Raw genomic sequence first — 18,811 nt, forward strand, 5'->3', positions numbered from 1 at the left:
TTGCATTAGAATTCATGAATATGTTGCATTGCATATGTTAAATGTTGATGTGGATGAATGTTGGATGATCCATAGCCCTCGATCTATGATATGACGATGTGATATGTATGGTACGGAAAGTAAGACCAGTGGGACCCATTCTACGTTCGCTGGCACTATGTAAGAGAAAGACCAGGACCCATTCTACGTTCTGGCACAGTTGGACCACGTAGAGGGCTATTGGTGACAAGTTCATCCTTGATGTGATTAGCTGTGATGTGATGCATTCCATGATCCATATGATTTAAATGTTTTTATTATTCTACTCACTGGGCTCTAGTAGCTCATCCCTCTCCCATTTTTCCCCAGGATTGCAGGTACAGGGTAGACCAGGAGACCCATAAGAGTATTGAAGTCCTGTGCATGTAATAGATAGTGTGGACATGATAAATGTATTAATGTTATGTAAAAGTACAGTTTCAGTCATGTATTAATATTGAGGATTAGGTATTGTGCTTGACATTGTGTATGAGGTATCCCTTTTATTACATGATCAGAAATGTTTTATAATGTTCATGAAAGCCAACTCATCTCATGTTGTATCGCCCGTTGGGGCATTGATGAGATCCTACAGAGGGATCACGATTATGATCATGACTATGTACATGTATGTTCAGGTTGAGTTGGATGTTTGAAGGAAAAGTTTTAAATTTTTATGTATGTTGTTGATCATGTATGGGATTATACAGGTTTACAGGTTATATGTCAGGCTTGCTACGGGTCCCGGCGGCCTTAAGCCGATCTGGATCCTAGCGCCGGTAGCGGTCCGATTTTCGGGTCATTACAGAATGGTATCAGAGCCCTAGGTTCATAGGATCGGACCTAGAGTGTCGGGCTCATAGATGTTCTAGAAGGTCAAGCACAATAGGAAGATCATGTCCACTAGGATAGGATGTGGAGTCCTGTCTTGTATGATGATGTGAAATGCCATGATTTTATACATGTGCATTGATGTTATGATATGGATGATGTATATGTGATGAGGGTTCATGTGTGCCCACATGAACCATATGATGCTAATGTTTGTGTGATGTGTACTGTTTTTCAGAAAACAGGATGAGAGGAACCCGTCGATCTGCAAGATTGACTGGAGTACCACCTGAGGATGAGGGCACGAGCGCCCGTCCTCCTACGTTGCCTAGGGCAATGTCTTGCAGAGCAAACAGAGAAAGAGTGTCAAGGGACCCTAGAAGGTCTTTTGATGCTAGCAGAAGGGGGACAGATAGAGGAGGAAATTCTTCAGATGTGAGGGAGGTTACGGAAGAGGATCAGAGGAGGGATGGGAACCTGGATGTTAGCATGGAGGAAGAAGGGACAGGGGAGTCTCAGGGAGGCGTTCAGGCCTCGGGGTATGGTTTTCCACCCCACTATCCACCCTTCCCACAGGGTTCAGGGCACCCGATGGGAGGTACATCGGATTACTCCAGCTTTAACCCCTACCCTACCTACATGCCTTATCCACCTTTCTATCCACCTTACACACAGTACCAAGCTTATCCACCCTCACCCTTCTATCCAAACCCGGCAAACGCCACCTCGGGGAATGCTGCACCCCCACCTCCACCACCTACAGAACCAGCAGCCCCAGTTACTCAAACTCCCAGACCTAGCTCAGCCGGTGGGAGCAAAGTAAAGATGACAGATTACCTTAAGCTGGATGCTCCCAAATACAAGTCAGGGGATGACCCATTTGAGTATCTGAGAGTAGTGAAGACAATAACTGATGAGCTAGGAGCGGATGATAGCAGGGCCATTCAGATGGCAGGGTTCACCTTAAAGTGCAAGAAGGCACGGGAATGGTTCAAGTGTTATGTGGACCCGAGACTAGACGGCATGACATGGGAGGAATTTGCGAATGAGTTCGCTGGATGGGCTTTTCCAGACAGTTCCAGAGAACTGAAGATGATTGAGTTTGAGCAACTGAGGCAGACAGAGCACATGAGTGTAGAGGAGTTCACGGATAAATTCTTGGAGCTATTGCCTTTTTCAGGGCAAGCTCTATATACAGATACGAAGAAAGCCAAGAGATATGTTATGAAGCTGCATTCTAGGTACTCCTCGCTGATTCAGTCAGTTGAGAGGGAAAGTTTCCACACTGTGGTGGATATGGCTCGAAGGATGGAGGCGAGTACTATAGTTGAGGGGTCAGTGAAGCAGTCAGTGACCCAGTCTTCAGGGGTTAAGACCCCAGGCAGAGGAGGGCCAGGTCTCTCTTCTCAGAGCTCAAGTAAGAAGAGGTGGGACAACACCACCAAGAAGCCAAAGAAGAATAAGTTTTGGAATAAGTTGAAATTCGGTCTGGGATTTGGCGGTGGCTCGAGCTCAGGCTCAGATGGTACAGAATGCCAGAGATGTGGAAGGCCGCACAGGGGAGTGTGTCGAGCTGGGACCAATACATGTTTCAGATGTGGACAGGAGGGACACATGGCTCGGGAGTGTCCTAGAGCACCTTTTATGGGCCAGCCCCAGCAGACAGCTTCTGGTAGTGTGGCACAGCCAGCAGCTCCAGCCACAACTCAGGGCAGTGGCAAAGGTAGAGGGAGAGGGGCAGCCTCTTCTTCTGGTTCCCGAGGTGAAGGTCCTTCAGCTCCAGCCAGGATCTTCACCATGACTCAGCAGGAGGCAAACACATCCAACACTGTGGTGTCAGGTAATCTCGTCATTGGGTGTTCTGATGTGTATGCATTAATGGACCCGGGTGCATCTCATTCATTTATTGCTCCGAGAGCCGTTGAGAGGTTGGGTCTGATAGTCTCTGGGTTAGAGTGTCCCCTATGGGTCAGTGGACCCAAGTGTGACCCGTCAGTGGCAGTGTCAGTCTGCCAGTACAGTCCAATTTTTATTGAGGGAAGATGCCTCTCCGCCGACCTTGTGGTTCTAGATTTGACAGACTTTGATGTCATTCTAGGGATGGATTGGCTATCTACCCATGGTGCTACCTTGGACTGCAGGGACAAGGTAGTCAGGTTCAGAGATCAGAACGGGTCAGAGGTCGTCTTCAGAGGAGACAAAAGGGGCACACCTAGAGGTCTGATATCAGCTCTTCAGGCTCGTAGGTTGCTTAGGAAGGGATGTCAGGGGTACTTAGCTCATGTGAGAGAGCTAGACAGTCAGGTCAGGGAGCCAGCCTCGGTGCCAGTTGTCAGAGAGTTTCAGGATGTCTTTCCAGACGAGCTTCCAGGTTTACCACCTGCTAGGGAGATAGAGTTCGAGATAGAGTTGGTGCCTGGAGCTAGACCGATCTCTATCCCTCCCTATAGGATGGCCCCAGCCGAGTTGAAGGAATTGAAGGAGCAGTTGTAAGAGCTGGTAGAAAAGGGCTTCATCCGACAGAGTACCTCACCTTGGGGTGCTCCGGTCTTATTTGTGAGAAAGAAGGATGGGTCCCTCAGACTTTGTATCGACTACAGGCAGTTGAACAAAGTCACTACCAAAAATAGGTACCCTCTGCCAAGGATCGATGATCTATTCGACCAGCTAGCAGGAGCGGGTTGTTTCTCCAAAATAGATCTAAGATCGGGGTACCATCAGCTAAGAATAAGGGATGGAGATGTGCCAAAGACAGCTTTCAGGACCAGATATGGGCATTTTGAGTTCCTTGTGATGCCGTTCGGGTTAACCAACGCCCCTGCAGCATTCATGGATCTCATGAACAGAGTGTTTAGCCAGTACCTGGATCACTTCGTTATTGTCTTCATAGATGATATCTTAGTGTATTCCAGGAATGCAGAGGAGCATGCCCATCATCTGCGGTTGGTCTTGCAGACCTTGAGAGAACATGGCTTGTATGCCAAGTTCTCTAAATGTGAGTTCTGGCTGAGGAGCATTTCGTTCTTGGGGCACGTAGTGTCAGAGAATGGGATTGAGGTGGACCCCAAGAAGACAGAAACTGTGGCTAACTGGCCTAGACCCACTTCGGTGACAGAGATTAGAAGTTTCTTGGGTTTGGCAGGTTACTACAGGAGGTTCGTTCAGGACTTCTCAAAGATAGCAGCTCCTCTGACCAGACTAACCAGGAAGAATCAGAGGTTTGTGTGGACCGACCAGTGCGAAGAGAGTTTTGAAGAGCTTAAGAAGTGGTTGACTTCAACACCAGTGTTAGCTCTGCCATCCAGTGATGAGGACTTTACAGTCTTTTGTGATGCGTCCCGTGTGGGATTGGGTTGTGTACTAATGCAGAATGAGAGGGTGATCGCTTATGCTTCTAGGCAGCTGAAGAAGCATGAGTTGAATTACCCCACACATGACCTGGAGATGGCAGCAGTAATCTTTGCACTCAAGATGTGGAGGCACTACCTCTATGGGGTTAAATGTGAGATCTTTACAGATCATAAAAGCCTGCAGTACATCCTGAGTCAAAGAGATTTGAATTTGAGACAGAGGAGATGGGTAGAGCTGTCGAGTGACTATGATTGCAAGATTCAGTATCATCCGGGTAAGGCGAATGTCGTGGCAGACGCCCTAAGCCGGAAGTCACTAGGCAGTTTATCCCACATATCGGCAGAGAGGAGGCCAGTGGTGAAGGAGTTCTACAAGCTCATAGAGGAAGGTCTACAGATGGAGTTGTCTGGTACAGGTGCCTTGGTGGCCCAGATGAGAGTGGCACCCGTGTTTCTGGAGCAGGTGGCTCAGAAACAGCATGAGGACCCAGAGTTTGTGAAGATTGCCAGGACTGTTCAGTCAGGCAATGATAGTGTGTTCAGATTCGACAGCAAGGGGATCCTCCGCTATGGGAGCAGACTAAGTGTACCAGATGACATTGGGCTAAAAGGAGACATTATGAGAGAGGCTCATAATGCAAGATACAGCATTCACCCCGGGGCCACCAAGATGTATCAAGATCTAAAGAAGGTTTATTGGTGGCCAGCTATGAAGAAAGAAGTGGCACAGTTTGTGTCAGCCTGCGAAGTGTGTCAGAGGGTGAAGCTGGAACATCAGAAGCCGGCTGGAATGCTTAATCCGCTACCTATTCCAGAATGGAAATGGGAAAATATAGCTATGGACTTCGTAGTGGGATTACCGGCGGCGTCCAACAGAGTGGACTCCATATGGGTGATTGTGGACAGACTCACCAAATCTGCTCACTTCATTCCTGTCAGGAGTGGCTACTCTGTGGACAAGTTGGCGTAGGTGTATGTCGACGAGATCGTTAGGTTGCATGGGGTTCCTGTTTCGATAGTGTCAGATAGAGGGCCCCAGTTCACCTCCAGATTTTGGCGGAGTCTGCAGAATGCCATGGGTACTAGGTTGGATTTCAGTACTGCCTTCCACCCACAGACGGACGGACAGTCAGAAAGGACCATCCAGACTATCGAGGATATGCTCAGAATGTGTATGCTGGACTTTGGCAGTTCTTGGAGGCAGCATCTACCTTTGGTGGAGTTTGCCTACAATAACAGCCATCATGCTAGCATCGGGATGGCTCCATATGAAGCTTTATATGGGAGGAAGTGCAGGTCACCTGTTTGCTGGGAGGAAGTTGGAGAAAAGGCCTTGGCTGGGCCTGAGCTAGTAGAGATTACCAGCAGGGTAGTACCCATAATCAGAGAAAGAATCAAGACTGCTGCAAGCAGACAGAAGAGTTATGCAGACATCAGCAGGCGGCAGGTAGAGTTTCAGGAGGGGGATCTGGTATTGCTCAAGGTGTCTCCTATGAAAGGAGTGGTTCGCTTCGGAAAGAAAGGTAAACTAGCCCCACGATACATCGGACCCTTTGAAATCTTGCAAAAGATTGGGAATGTATCGTACAAGCTGGATTTACCTGCTTCAATGGAAAGAATCCATCCGGTTTTCCATGTTTCAATGTTGAGGAAGTTTGTGTCAGATCCGAGCAAGGTTCTTAGTGAGCCTGATGTGGAGGTCCAAGAGGATCTCACCTATGTTGAACAGCCAGTACGGATCATAGACACCCAGATCAGAAAGCTAAGAAACAAGGAAATCCCGATGGTGAAAGTCCTGTGGAACCACCACAATTTGGAAGAATGCACTTGGGAGACACGGGAGTCTATGCTCCAGCAGTACCCTCATCTCTTTTAAGGTTAGATCTCTATGTGTTTATGTGCTTTGTATGTATGTTATGTTTTATGCCATGTTATGTGCTAGTTGAGGTACATTCGGGGACGAATGTTCTTAAGGGGGGAGAATGTAATACCCGGCTAGACTCCGGTATCGGAATTCCTACCGTCCGGTGGAATCTCGGATGTCGGAAGCCTCTAGTAGGGTAGAAGCATGTTTTCGTAAAATGTTTTAAGGTATTTCATGGTTTTAAGTAAAATAGAAATGAGTTTTTGCATAAAAACAACCTTGAAGGAAAACTCAAGTTCGGCCGCCGAACCTCAAGTTCGGCCGCCGAACATGCATGCCTTCGGGAGTGCCTTTAGGCCCCCGAAAGCATAAGTGAGGAAAGTCTAGGTTCGGCCGCCAAACCTCAAGTTTGGCCGCCGAACATGGCATGCATGCGGAGGCACGTTCAGCCCCCGAACGTGGCCTGGCCAGCCACTATAAAAGGGTCCCTTAGCCGAAAACGGGCGAGCTTTTTTCCCCATTTCCGGCCAAGGTGAGTTCTCCGCCACCCCTCACCGATCTTGAGTCTTTTTCTTCAGATCTTTCAAGTTTCTCACTAGTTTTCATCTTGTTTTAAAGATTTCCGAGTTTTGAGCGAGTTTTGGAGCTTTGAGGTTCAATAACTCAAATCTCTCCCAACTCCAAGTTTGGTCGCCTCTACTCTCGATCTTCAAGAGGTAAGAGTCGATCTCTAGTTTATATTATGTTTTAAGTAAGTTTTATGAAGTTCATGGGGGTAGAATGCATGTTTAGCTCATAGTTAGGTTTATGGGTTTTATATGTGTTTTTGAGCAATGTGAGTTTCTTGTGTGTTGTAGTTGGGGTTTTTTTTTATGGTTTGATGCCCTAGGAACTTGTATGTTTGCTTGTGTATGTTTGGGAATGTTGTAGAATAGGTTTATGCATGTTTGGATGAGATTGGAGGCACAAATGCATAGGGGAGCTAAGTTTCTACCATTCTGGGAGAAACCAGGTTCGGCAGCCGAAGGAACTTTCGGCCGCCGAACATGCTTGTGGAGGCAGCCTTCGGCTGCCGAAGCTTGCCCCCAAAAGGAGACTTTCGTCTCTGTCTGGGACTTTCAGCCGCTGAAAGTGCCGCCGAACATGCATGAGTTTCGCCTCTGTCTGGGAGTTTCGGCCGCCGAAGGTGCCGCCGAACCTGCCTGACTTTCGGCTCTGGAGGGACTTTCAGCCGCCGAACCTGCCGCCGAAAGTGCCCTGTTCAGCCATTTCTTACATGTCTTTCTATGATTGTTCCATGATGTTTTAGGGGGTTTTTGGGGAGTAGTTTAGAGTTATGTTCATGTATGTTTGGTCCCTCATTTGAGTCCACCTGTGTAGGTTCGGACCCGAGGAACCGAGGACCCCAGCAGTGAGTCTGTTGCCCCAGTGTCTGGTCAGAGCTACCCAGAGGTGAGTGGAATATCTCATTATGTTTTAAAGCAAATGACGAACTTTTTAGCATGATTCACGCATCATGAATGCCATGTGATGAATTAGGTTGCTTGCATTAGAATTCACGAATATGTTGCATTGCATATGTTAAATGTTGATGTGGATGAATGTTGGATGATCCATAGCCCTCAATCTATGATATGACGATGTGATATGTACGGTACGGAAAGTAAGACCAGTGGGACCCATTCTACGTTCGCTGACACTATGTAAGAGAAAGACCAGGACCCATTCTACGTTCTGGCACAGTTGGACCATGTAGAGGGCTATTGGTGACAAGTTCATCCTTAATGTGATTAGCTGTGATGTGATGCATTCCATGATCCATATGATTTAAATGTTTTTATTATTCTGCTCACTGGGCTCTAGTAGCTCATCCCTCTCCCATTTTTCCCCAGGATTGCAGGTACAGGGTAGACTAGGAGATCCATAAGAGTATTGAAGTCCTGTGCATGTAATAGATAGTGTGGACATGATAAATGTATTAATGTTATGTAAAAGTACAGTTTCAGTCATGTATTGATATTGAGGATTAGGTATTGTGCTTGACATTGTGTATGAGGTATCCCTTTTATTACATGATCAGAAATGTTTTATAATGTTCATGAAAGCCAACTCATCTCATGTTGTATCGCCCGTTGGGGCATTGATGAGATCCCACAGAGGGATCACGATTATGATCATGACTATGTACATGTATGTTCAGGTTGAGTTGGATGTTTGAAGGAAAAGTTTTAAATTTTTATGTATGTTGTTGATCATGTATGGGATTATACAGGTTTACAGGTTATATGTCAGGCTTGCTACGGGTCCCGGCGGCCTTAAGCCGATCTGGATCCTAGCGCCGGTAGCGGTCCGATTTTCGGGTCGTTACATTAACATTAGTTTGGAACCAATTACTTACTTTAGAATCATCGGCTGGTATTGGTATTGTATCATAAGAGCTAACGGTGGTTGCAACAACAAGAATGGCAATGAGGACACAATGAGTTGCATCAATGCAGTGCCCTCTTGCCATTTTGTAGTTACTTCCTCCCGTTAATTTTTTTTGTTCAGGGCTATTTGATTGATTGCTTGCTTTTTTTCTTTGTTAGAGGATTCTAATTTATAGAATTATAAGATACTTTATATAGAAAATACTTAAAAAATAGGCTGAGAATAAGAGAGAATTTCTTGCATGTCTGTAACTAAAGATAGAAAAAATATTAAGATGTCATTATATTTATTTTATTTTTCGTTTTGTTTTGTGATCGTAAAAAAAAAACCATTCAATGAAATATATAGAATCCACGTGAAATATAAAAATAATTAAAAAATACTATATATTCCTCATTAATGTAAATTTGAATTCAATTAAATTAATATTTAGTTTTTTTTTTTGCATTTGATCCTAATTTAGTGTGTTATAAGGTTTTAATGATGTATATATTAAATATTGCTAAATTTTATTAGTATTATCAATTTCTACTTACATTTTGTTTTTAAAATTTTCACCAATTTTTTTTTATTTTACATCAAGAAATACTAAAAACGTAATCTACTAAAAATATTTTCAGTGAAATAAATATGAAAATACGTTCTAAAATAGTACCATAAAAACAAGATATAATAATTATTCTTGCCATTAAATGTTCATTTTAATTAGTTCATCACCATTTTTATCTATCTTATATTAGAATTTGAAACACAATGTAATGTACATGTCTCTCTCAAGATGTCTACTATTTGTCCATCCAAGAGGATTGATAACGGTGCTCATTTATGTGTAAGTGAAGACCACCTCAGACATCTTTATCCATGCTCGTCCTAAAAATGGTTCAACCCCACTTCTAGTTATTTTGCATTGCACAAATGAGTAACCCATAATATTCTGATCTGTCATTTCTTGCTTGTGTTGTGGTGAACATCCTGCCCTTATTATATACTACATCTAGTTGTGTTTTTTGCATTTAAAATAAGGTGTAATATTTTATTTTTTTATCAAATATAAATAAAAAATTTTTTAAAAATTGATATTATATATATATATGATCAAATATAACGACACTTTTTGCTTCAGAAAATGAAACAGTGTGTTCAATATTGTAGCATTTCTTAAAGAAATGATGGTCTCTATCATCACGCAATTTGTCTTCACTAATTTTTAAGACAATTTTGCAGTTATAGACAGTTGCCTTGTCATCACTAATTCTTAAGATAATTATCTGAGTTCTCGACTTTTCAAAATTAAACCGTATTACAGTATTCTAGACAAAAAAAGTGAATTAATTAGTCATAAAAACAAAAGTGAATTAATTAAATCATTGGCTGGTATGGATGTTGTATCACAACAGCTAATGGTAGTAGCAACAACAAGAATGGCAATGTGAATGCAATGAGTTGCACCAGTGCAGTGCCTCCTTGTCATTTTGTGTTGTAAAATTAGTTTAGATTTCAAAAGATTTTATAATTGTTGAAAATTTTATGGTCGTTGAAAATTTTATTTGTGAGATTTTTTGGCTGTTATAGATTTGATACTTAAATCTAATATTAAATCTGACAGTTATGGTTTTATTATCTCAAGATTTTTATAACCGCTTACAACGGCCATTTTTTCCACTATAAATAGCCTCCATTTCTACAAAGAAAGGCAATCCCATTTTTCTACTTTATTCTCTCTTCTCTATGTTTTCTGCTGGGTTATAAATTAGAGATAAATTCTGTTGTCCTGATCATGGAAATTAAAAATCTGGAGGATTACAAAATAAATTCTTAAGGACAGTGTTCAACACGACTCAAGTTTCATTATTTTATCCTATTTTTTCAATAATCTTAAAGATTTAGAAACTTTATACAAATGAAACCAAATGTTATCACTGCCTCTCCTTCTGCACTGTCTGCTTCCAATGATATTGTCACTGCTTCTACTTCTGCTGTGCTTTCTGCCGCCACATTTTTTACTGCTGCAAATGGTGGGTCTCTTCTGCCTGTTGTTCCATATGCTAAACTTTTTCCTGACACTTCGAAGATTGAAAGTACAAACAGGAGGGAATGTAAAGCTGCAAAAGGTAAAGAGTTGGGTACAAGAGCAAACCTTGTACAAGGAAAAGTGCACAAATCAAATAGCAGGTACGAAAATAAGAAACTTGATTATAAATCTAAGTTTAATAATCCCACCTTTAAAAAGAAAGGGCATTGTTTTGTACGTGGTAAGGGTCATCATGCACCTCAGTGTAAGAAAAGAGTGATAAATGACAATCCTTCTAAACCAAAAGTGAATTTAGTTGAAGGAGATGACATTATTGCTGCGGTCATTTCTCAAACTTTTCTTGTAGCTAATGTGCAAGAATGGGTAGTAGACTCTGGTGCTATTAGGCATATCTGTACAAATAGAAATGCATTTAACTCCTACATTACAGTGGGGGAAGGAGAAGAACATATGTATTTAGGTGATTCTAGGACTGCGAATGTCATTGGTAAAGGGAAAGTTCTTATCAAACTCACATCTGGCAAGACCTTAGCACTTAATGAAGTACTTCATGTATCTAATATAAGAGCTAATTTAATTTCTGTAGCTTTATTGGGAAAGGCTGAGATTAAGATGTCTTTTGAATCGGATAAAATTGTACCGACTAAAAATGACATTTTTATTAGAAAAGATTATTGTAATCAAGGACTCTTTATTTCAATATTTCTGCAATAACAAAAAAAAATGCATCTTCTTCTGCTTACTTGCTTAATTCTTTTGATTTATGGTATGCTAGATTAGGACATGTTAGTACTTCTTATATTAAAAAAAATGCAATATCTTGGTATAATATCTGGCACCAATAATACATGTTTAAATACATGTGAGATTTGTGTAGAATTTAAGTCAACAAAAAATCATGTTCAACTATAGATAGAGAATTTGAATTGCTTTGTTTAATACATACAGACTTAGGGGATTTAAAATAAACTATGACTAGAGGTGGTAAAAAATATTATGTAACTTTTGTTGATGACTATTCTAGATATACTAAAGTATTATTGCTTAGAAACAAAGATGAAGCATTTGATATATTTCAATTATATAAAGCTGAAGTAGAAAATCAATTAAATAGGAAAATAAAAAGGATTAGACTAGATAGATGTGGAGAATATATCTTATTTAATGACTTTTGTGAAAAAGAATGAATAATTCACCAGAATCCAGTGGAGTAGCGGAAAGAAAAAATAGAATATTAAAAGAAATAATTAATGCTTTATTAATAAGTTCCTCTTTATCGAATAACCTTTGGGGGGATGTTTTATTATCTGCTTGTTATTTACAAAATAGGATACCCTATAAGAAAACTAATAAAACACACTATGAACTTTGGAAAGGTTATATATCTAACTTCAAATATTTAAAAGTGTGAGGATGTCTTACTAATGTAATTCTTCCTGATCCTAAGAAATGAAAAATAGGTTCAAAAACTTCTGATTGCATATTTATAGGTTATGCTAAACATAGTACTGCATATAGATTTCTTGTTTTGAAAAGTTATGTACTTGATTGTAACACTGTAATTGAGACAAAATATGCTGAGTTTTTTGAACATATTTTTCCTTTAAAAGTTGAAAAAATTTCTCATTCACCTAATGAAGATATTTATAAAAATGATTTTGGAAATAATAATGAAGGTTTAAGAAGAAGTAAAAGACAAAGAAAAGAGAATTCTTTTGGAAATGACTTTTATACTTATCTTGTAGAAAATGAACCTTTAAGTTTTTCTGAAGCTATTAAATCTTCTGATGCTACTTTTTAGAAAGAAGCAATTAAAGTTGAAATTGATTCTATTACTCAAAATGGTACCTGGACTTTAGTAGACTTGCCTCTAGGAGCTAAACCTATTGTTTGTAAATGGATTTTCAAAAGGAAATATAACCCAGATGGGTCAATTGAAAAGTATACAGTAAGGTTAGTAGCAAAAAGGTTTTCTCAAAAATAAAATATAGATTATTTTGACATATTTGCTCCTATAGCTAGAATTTCTTCTATTAGAGTATTAATTGCTTTAGGTTCTATACATAAATTTGTTATTTATCAAATGGATGTTAAAATAGATTTTTTAAATGGAGACTTGAAAGAAGAAATTTATATGGTACAACCTGATGGTTGTATTGTTTCTAGTCAAGAAAATAAAGTTTGCAAACTTCTTAAATCATTATATGGTTTAAAACAAGCCCCCAAATAGTGGCATTAGAAATTTGACCAAGTTTTGTTGAATGATGATTTTTCCTCTATTGAAGTTGATAAGTGTGTATATACAAAATGTATAAATGATGAATTTGTGATTATTTATTTATATGTGGATGATATGCTTATTTCTAGTATGAGTTACGATATAGTTTGTAAATCAAAAGCTTTCATTGCCTCTAAATTTGATATGAAAAATATGAGAGAGACAAATGTGATTTTGGGAGTTAGAATCATAAGGAAGAATGATAGTCTAATGTTATCACAAGAGCATTATGTTGAGAAGCTTCTAAGGATGTTTGGACATTTCAATGTCAAACTAGTGAGTATCCCTTATGATCCTAACTATCAATTAAAGAAAAATTGAGGTGACTCTGTTGCTCAATCTGAATATGCATAGATCATTGGGAGTCTATTGCATTTAATGAATTTTCTACGACCTGATATAGCTTATGCTGTATGCAGATTAAGTAGGTATACACGTAATCCCAATGACGATCATTGCGCTGCATTAGTTAGACTAATGAAATATTTGAGAGGTACCATGAACTATGATATCTTATATAGTGGATTTTCCGCTGTATTAGAAGGATACAGTGATGCTAACTGGATTTCAGATTCATATGAGATAAAATCCACTAGTTGTTATGTATTCGCTCTAGAAGGTGGTGCAATCACATGGAAATCAACCAAACAAAATATCATTACTAAATCCACTATGGAGTCAGAGTTTATTATTCTGGAATTAGCTGGAACTGAAGATGAGTGGCTAAGAAACTTCTTAGCAAATATTCCGTTACGAATAAAACCAACACCATCTGTATCAATGTGTTGTGATTGCCAAGCGACAATAGCCATTGCAAAGAATAAAACTTTCAATGGTAAGAATAGACATATTCTTCTGAGACATAATGTTACTAAGCAGCTTCTCAAAGATGAAACTATTTCTATTGATTATGTGAAGTCAGAAGTGAATTTGGCTGATCCTCTGACTAAACCTTTAGGGAGAAAACTAATAGATGAAACATCGAGGGGAATGAGACTTGAGCCAATTTGAAATTAACAGTGATGGAAACCCAACCTTTGTGATTAGAGATCCCATGAAAAAGGTTCATATGGATAATAACTAGTCACTTGTTATTTCTGCTAGCACTATTTATGATGAGTTGCAAAACTCACAATTTTTTACTCATTTAATTCCTTGATTTTACTGTAATTTTGATATAAATATTTAATTTTAATTTGAATTTAATTTTGGGAAGGGTTGTGAGTAGAAGTTGAGAAAAGAAAGAAAAAAAGGCTAAATTAAATGATTTTTTATATTGAGAGGCTACAACCTTGACCAAACCTATAGCCCAAGGCGATGGAGAGATAAGATAGATTTTGTCACCTAAGCAAGGATAAGATCAGTTTCAAATGGGTCAAGTTAAATCAAACTCAATCAGATGAGGATAAAGATGAGATTAGGATAGAGATAAGATATGAATAATATATTTTATTTTAAATTATTAAGTTTTATCTTTTTGTGCCTATATAAAGACTCCTACTATTAAACCTAGGGCATCATATTCTACCTCTCACTCTCATTTCCTCTCTTGCTGCCCCGACCTTTTTCTCCATCTTCTTTTCTTCTTCTTCTTTTCCTTTTGCTTAATTTTTATAATTTTATTATGGCCATGAGTGGCTAAACCATTTATTTTCAGTTGAAGGTTAAATTAATTTGAGGTTTATTCAAGTTGTGAGGTTATGCACTACAATTCTTTTCATCTTATTTCTATTTTTTGTCAATTTCTGGTTTCGAGGAGCAACACCTCCATTGTTGTTTTCTTCAGAATTCAAGAGGCCTATTGAATCTCTTGGAAAAACAACTTATAGCGAATTAATCTAATTAAATCCGTAATTATTTAATTGGGTTAATAATAAGTAGGGATTAACATATTAATTTATGTTAAGAAATTGACAGATTTGATTTAAATAAAACACGTATTTTTATTGATCAAGTTTGGGTTCTTCTCTCTTAATGCAGTTGACTAATTAAATCTACACGCGTGTTGGGGTTGTTAGTTAACTAGGAATTAATTTAAGCGCGAAGCGGATTAATTTATTCATAAGGAAAAATTGGTGGGATTCGCGTGTTTGATCACTATAACCAAATAATAAATAATAAAATGAATTATTTTTTTAATAAATGATCAACTGCAGAACACCTCAATTTGATTACCTTCAGCTGAAAGTTTTAATTAATTATTTGTTTCTCAATTTTCAATTACATTATTTATTTTTTTCCTTTAAGTTTATTTTTATTGGCTTGCCCAAGACAATACTACTTTCATTAAAAAATTCTCTTCTTCTCACTTTTTATATTAAATTACTCTTCTATTTCAAATTGGTCATCTAAATTAAACAGGATTAAGGTCTCTATGGGATCGATACTCACTTACCCTGTCTACAAGTTCTTATCAATCAAGAAAAGGGAAGTAAATTTTAAATTGACGGATTCGATACCCGTCGATTTATCATTGTCCCTTCCTATGGTGTGAGAAGTGCTAGACTACATTAATGAGAGGATGAGATGAAAGCTCTTAAAGATATTCATATCCCTTATGGGTGGTGTATAAATTGCAATATATACTTGATGATATCACCTATATAATTGTGAAGTGGGGCCACTTCTATGAGATTGTGGCATAATCTCTAGAGCACGTATTAACTACCAGGCGCGCACATGGCCTATTAGCGCAAAACAGTGCTGACAACAAGATTTGTGGAGGGTTATGATGAGTTGTAAAACTCACAATTTTTTTCCCATTTAATTCTATGATTTTACTATAATTTTGATATAAGTATTTAATTTTAATTTGAATTTGATTTTGGACAGGTTATTGAGCAGAAGTTGAGAAAAGGAAGAAAAAATGCTGAATTAAAGGATTTTTTATACTGGGAGGCTACAACTTTGACCAAACCTGTAGCACAAGGAGATGGGGAGATAAGATAGATTTTGCCACCTAATCAAGGATAAGATCAGCTTCAAATGGGTCAAGTTGAATCAAACTCAATAAGATTAGGATAGAGATAAGATAGAAGGAGTAGATTTTATTTTAAATTATTAAGTTTTATCTTTTTGTGCCTATATAAAGGCCCCTAGCATTAAACCTAGGGAAGCATATTCTACCTCTCACTCTCATTTCCTCTCTTGCTGCCTCCCACTCTCTTCTCCATTTTTTTATTCTTCTTTTGCTTAGTTGTTATAATTTTATTATGGCCATGAGTGGCTAAACAATTATTTTTCAGTTGAAGGTTAAATTAAATTGAAGTTTGTTCAAGTTGTGAGGTTATACACTTTAATTCTATTCATCCTATTTCTATTTTCTATTAATTTCTGAATTCAAGCAACACCACCTCCATTGTTGTTTTCTTGAGAATTCAAGGGCCCATTGAATCTCTTGATAAGACAACATATTGCTAATTAATCTAATTAAATTCGTAATTGTTTAATTGGGTTAATAACAAGTAGCAATTAATATATTAATTTATATTAAGAAATTAGTACATTTGATTTAAATAAAATGCGTGTTTTTATTGATCGAGTTTGGGTTTTTCTCTCTTAATGCAGTTGTAACGATCCCAAAATGGACCGTCACCGGCGCTAGAATTCAGATCGGCTTAAGGCCGCCAGAACCCGTAGCAAGCCTGCTATACTCTCTGTGTACCTGTAAATCTCATACATGATCATACATTTTCTGTGAAAATAAAAACTCTTTTCTGAACCAAAGCTTAACCTGTGCATACACTATCTCTGTAATCTGTACTCTGTACCCCTGACTAGAGCTTGCTCTAGATGGGTTAACTCATACCTGTTAAGCCTAGTCTTTCACATACTCTGTAACACATATACATATACAGATCATGTACATAACAAAAGATTTACAACACAAAAATAACTAAGTCAAGCACAACTTTAACTGTAGACACAACTAGTACATCTCTTTAATATTACATGTCCACTCTAAGCTATTACAAATCTCTTCTCTTTTCCTGTACTCTGCTGGACTTCCCCTGTAGACTGTACACTGAACCTGCAAGACTGGGGTTAAGGGAGTGGGATGAGCTCTATAGCCCAGTGAGTAGAACAGTAAAACAAATCATTAAAACATGATCGTATGGAATGCATCATATCACAGACAATCCACTTCAAAGGTAAACCTGTCACCACATAGTCCCGGTAGCTCTGTGCCAGGGCGTAGAATCGAGCACCTGGTCTTCTTGTCATATATGTATACGTGTATATAACACCTGTGTACTTACCATTGCCAGGGCGTAGTCAAAGGCTCCTGGACTTTTCTATATCTGTCAGGGCGTAGTCAAAGGCTCCTGGACTTCTCTATACCTGCCAGGGCGTAGTCAAAGGCTCCTAGACTTCTCTCAAAGACTATTGGATCATTCAGCATTTACCCACATCAAAAAATAACTATGCAATGCAACATATTCATGGATTCTAATGCAATCAACCTACTGCATACTTATGATGCATGACATAATGCTAAAACATTCCATTGCTCAATTCAAAGAATTCAGTTTAGTTCCACTCACCTCTGGCTATCTGGACTGACTCTGCAGGCGCTGTAAACTCTGGAGCAGTACTCACTGTTACTCTCTCTGGTTCCTCTGGTCTGTGTAGGCACAGATAAACTTAAATGAGGGACCAAACTAGCTTATGCACAACGCTATTAAACTCCCCAAGAATCCCCGTAAACTCACTCAAACATCCCTGCAAAGCATGCAAAAGAAGGCTGGACAGGACACTTTCGGCGGCAGGTTCGGCGGCCGAAAGTCCTCTCCAGATCCGAAACTCAAGCACCTTCGGCGGCCGAATCTCTACTTTCGGCAGCCGAACCCTTTTGGGGGCCAGTTTCGGGGGCTGAAATGCACTCTAGAGACGAAAGTCTCTAACCTTCGGCGGCACCTTCGGCAGCCGAAACTCTACTCCAGAGCCTAAAGTCCAAAGGCTCGGGGGCAAGCTTAGGCAACCAAAGCCACCTCCTCAGCACATTCGGCGGCCGAACCATTCTTCGGCGGCCGAAGCTGGGTTTATCAGCAAGGCAGAACCTTGCTCTGCCTCACGCCAAACTACACCAATCTTCCTCCAACTCAAACACCTCAATTCCTCAACATGCATACACCCAAGTATATGCTCAAAGGGGTCAAAACCTACTTAAAAACCCCAACAACAACAAAGCATAACACAGAAACAAGTTTTTCTCACAAACTCATTAAAACCTCTCTTTTTACCCTAATCATGCAACTCTCTCCCAAAACCTCATAACACCTTCAGAAATCATGAACACAAGTTCAGGATCTTCACTTACCTTTTGAAACCAAGAAGATGAACAATCCTAACGTCGAGTTTTGAAGCAACTCTCCTTCAAACTCTCCAAACGTCAAAATCTCAAGTGTTTAGCTCAAAACCTTCAAAATACCATAAAAATCAATCAAATCTTTGCATGAGGTAATGAAAATATGAAGAAAACTAAAGAAGGACAGGGTCTCACCTCAGAAAGTGAAAGAAACGGCAAAGCTTACCCTTTCAACCGACTGAGGGCCTTTTATAGGTGGCTGGCCAGACCACCTTCGGCAGCCTAATGTGAAACCAAAAGCCATGCATGTTCGGCGGCCGAATGTCACCTTCGGCAGCCGAACCTGGCTTTTCTGCCTTGGTTCTTTTCTTTCAAACACTTGGTTCCTTTTAACTGAAAAACATGAAAACATACCATGACTTGAGAAAAACATAACTCTTACCTTTCTAGAGAATTCCGACATCCTAGATTCCACCGGACGACAGGAATTCCGGTGCTGGACTCGCTCCGGGTATTACAGCAGTTGACTAATTAAATCTACACGCGTGTTGGGGTTGTTAATTATCTAGGAATTAATTTAAGCGCGAAGCGGATTAATTTATTCATAAGAAAGAATTGGTGGGATTCGCGTGTTTGACCACTATAACCAAACAATATATAATAATATGAAATATTTTTTTCTAACCAATGATCAACTGCA

This window comes from Manihot esculenta, chromosome 2 (genome assembly GCF_001659605.2).
Source record: "Manihot esculenta cultivar AM560-2 chromosome 2, M.esculenta_v8, whole genome shotgun sequence".
NCBI classification, from domain to species: Eukaryota; Viridiplantae; Streptophyta; class Magnoliopsida; order Malpighiales; family Euphorbiaceae; genus Manihot; species Manihot esculenta.